The sequence below is a fragment of the Charadrius vociferus genome, unplaced genomic scaffold (assembly GCF_000708025.1).
Source record: "Charadrius vociferus isolate BGI_N301 unplaced genomic scaffold, ASM70802v2 scaffold337, whole genome shotgun sequence".
Classification (NCBI taxonomy): domain Eukaryota; kingdom Metazoa; phylum Chordata; class Aves; order Charadriiformes; family Charadriidae; genus Charadrius; species Charadrius vociferus.
In genome coordinates this window covers 120,885-124,693 of record NW_009649049.1, presented here as the reverse complement: position 1 = coordinate 124,693, position 3,809 = coordinate 120,885, and positions in this window count along the sequence as shown.

Here is a 3,809-nt window from a genome sequence, read left to right as displayed (position 1 = left end):
TCACCTGTCCAATTGCCCCTATCTTCTCAGAGGAGTTTTTCACGCTCTAGGACACAGAAGGGACTTAGGTTTTTGAACACTGGTCGTTCTGCACTACAGGAAGGAACTACCCCAGGTGGCTCAGTGTTTTGTTGGGGGTTTTTCCATTCCCAAGAAGTGGCCTCTATAGGCAAAGACATTGCCTGGGAAGTTTTTACATGTGCTTTGTTCTGTAAATTAAGGTTGTCTGTAGAACACTCTTTACCTAAAATCCTTGTTAGATTTTAAAAATACTGTTATTTCAAGCCTAACTTATTATAATGTGTGACATATAGGAAAACCATTTTTTACCGTGACAGTGCTACAGTAATACAACCCAGTCAACACACCTACAGGCCATAGGGGGTATTAACTTCTGCTCCCCACAGTTCTTCTTCGTGGAACACAAGGTGCATCCAACCCTGGAAAATGAAGAAAACCTGAGACGTGACTGGAAGCTGCCATTGGATCGCTAGGTCAACTCTATTTTGCAAGTGTCCTGAAGAGCAGCTGAAGAAGTTGGAAATGTAATAGCAACAAGAGTGTGCACACAGCAAGCCCTGTGAATCATGTCCGCCTCCTGGGCTCTCTTGGGCTGTAAATGAATCATACATAGATAGGAAAGAGCAACTTAGGAGGAAGTCATGTAAGATTTTTCATGTAAGATTTTTTTTTCCAGCGAAAGGTATAATTTGGGCACATCAAAATTCTCTTTGAATTTATGTCAGTTTGAACTGTTTTGCATTGAGGCAATGTATATGAAGTCAACATTTTATTTTGAAACTTTCAAAATAAAACATCCTGGGATTTTTTTTCCCAGTTGAGTTACTTTTCATATTAAACTTCCTTTCCTAAATTAAAAAGAAAAAGTGCTTGAAATGAAAATATTTTACTTCCACTAGACAATGAAAACTTTGTTGTTTTACTCAATTCGATTTGTTTAAACAGTTTAGGACATATGCTTACCAATAAAAATTCTTATTTGTTTAGTTCTGCCTGTTCAAACTGTGCAGATAAGCAGGTGTGATTCAGTAGTCTGCAACAACTAAGACCATCTTAAAATGATCTGAACAGACCCTCCATGGGATCTTGCACAAAACTACCAATTACATTTGTTGTGGATTTACATTTTTAAACTTTCTTCATTTTCTCTTTTATGGCAAGCATCCTTCATGAACTTTTGAAAGTGCTGAGAGTGAGCTGTAAAAATTATAAATGCATAACAACCTTTGCATTCCAGGAGCAAGTCAAATTGAAAATACGCTTTTTCATTAAAAAGTTTTGTTTCCTAATGACAACTGGGAGAATTTTGAACAAAGAGTCTATTCAGTGAAAAAAAAAGATCTATCAACTAGATGTTATAATCTGGGGCTAAAATAAACTAGGGAAAATGCTTGGGTAAGTTGAAACATTTCATGTTAATATTTTACAAAACATCTTTGTTTTGAAACATAGCTTCTTTTTAATAGACCGCCTACCTCGTCAGCCCAGGGAACCCAACCTGAAAATAACAGGTTTCATTTACAGTTGAATAACATGTTTGGCTTAGTGAAAAAATGACACTCAGAGGATATTCATTTTGGCAAGAAACAATTACAAATTGTCTTTACAAATTGGTTCACAATGACTTTTGCCAACGCTTTTGTCATTTATGAAGTCAACCCAAACCTTACTTTTTTGTGCAACTGTAGCCTAATGTTGCAAGCCTAAAGATCAGAGCATAAATATTACCATTTAAAAACTCCTTAGGTTTTGAATGAATACACACTTCTGCTGGGGTTTTTTTGTTCTACAGTAGTTTCACTAGTCATAATCAGAAATATGGTGCTATGTGGTCCGCATGCCACCCTGGGAATTGCCTCCGTTTGAACCTGAAATCCTTGGTGTGAAAAAATAGAGACAGTTTTTGGCAATAAATTCATGCCACCTCCAGCTCTGAAGAAAAGTTATATCCATGCAAATATTTCTTGTATATAATACCGGACAATAAAGGCTTGTTTGCAAAATGAAAATTATCTGCCTTGCTCCACATATTCAGGCATTTCAGTAATACGCTCCAGATTCACAGTGTGTTCCTTGTTCCAGGAAAATAAAACTGTTGTTATCTCTGCAAAGAGCATAAGAGCATACCAAATACTTGCTGCGAGCATCATGGATAAAGGAATGTCTCAGAGATGGAGTGCAGGGGTACAAAGCGAGCCACGATCCCTACCTCCTGCAAGGGCTGTCTCTGATGTGGATTGTAAATGTTACTTGTGAAAACAAGAGCTTTTTGGCCACTGGCAGTGTAGGAGTGACAGTCTCAGAGCCCCAGTCCTGGTGGACAGTCTGGTTTACAGCTTAGCCCTCCAAGGAGATGTCGTAATAAAGCACTGCCTTTAACTATGGCTGAAAGGTGCTGATGTTGCCAAGGGTTTTCTGTGACCTAATGAAAAGTGCATTTCATCAAGCTATATAATTGCAGCTGGCACATGGAGGAAACATGCCATGTATGTAGAAACAACCCTTCACAGGGTTGTGAAATAACATAGCCTACAGCAAAAATTTATTCTACCAAGTTGACCGTGGCAACTGTTGATACTATTTTGTGTGGGAATGCACAAAGGGGGAACTGTGCTGGCTGGTAACAATGTTTAACCAGTAAGCTCAAGAATGCTCAGGGAATGGGTAACCTCTTGCTCGTAGACAATATATCAGGAGAGCAGGGAAGCCAAAGGCTTCAGGCAGCAGTTTTGATCTGTTATGACCTGCTGAAGTTACAACAGTTTTTGACGGCCCTTTTTAATCCTGTTTCAGTGAGTTGGGAGCTGTACTGGTTTCAACAGCAGAGGGGCCAGCTGGGTGCTCGCAGAGGCAGGCGCGGGTGTCCTGCGGTAGCGGGTGGCTTTGCCTGTGTGCCGAGGACAGTGCACAGGGCGGTGTGTGGTCAGTGATGAGTTTTGTCTCTGGCTGGCAGGGTTCACTGGGTCAGACAGGGGTGCTTAAATGAAGCTAGATTACAGCCAGTCTGAGCTATAAAGTGGTGTAGAAGTATTCACAAGGGGTGGAGTTAAGCTGAGGAAAATCATTGCTTCAGGACTCTTCCTCTAAACAAAAATAATAATAACAAGCCATAGGGAAGAAGAAGAGAAGAATACAATGATTTGAAGAGAGATTTTGTCCTGGTGGACCAAGGCCGAGTAGATATAAACCACAATATGAGTGTGTCTACTCTGCATGCCTAGACCTGGGATTGCAGGGACGTGGTACAGAAACCCTTTAACTGGCATTTGCAAGAACCAGTTTAGTCTGAGAGCAATATTGTCCCTCTTTTATTTTTTCCATTAGCTGTTGTATCCTGTCTGCTTACTATCACAGATAACCTAAATACAATTAATGTACCTTTGCTGCATCTTATTTCAGGGTACGTATTTCTGTAGGCTTTGAGGTCTTGCTAAGTGGAAACTTCAGTGCTCAGATAAAAGGCCATCCTTTTCTTACCATTAGTCATAGACCTGCCATTGGCCAGTATTGGGCAAAGTGACTCAAACAGTATACTTCCACCTTCTGTGCAGTCAAAGGTATTTTTTTCCCTACTTATTCGATCACAGGATCCCTTTTCCTAGTATAAGAAAATGGGAGGGGAATAACTGGGTTTAAGAAATCAGGCAGAGGTGGGGCTCTGAGTCAGTTTATAAAATAGTTGCTCACCTGCATATGAGACATTTAAACTGTCGGTGTCTGTGGAAGCTGGGAGATGTGAAATTGCATTGCCACAGATAACAGTGGATGTGTACATGACAGCGACCACA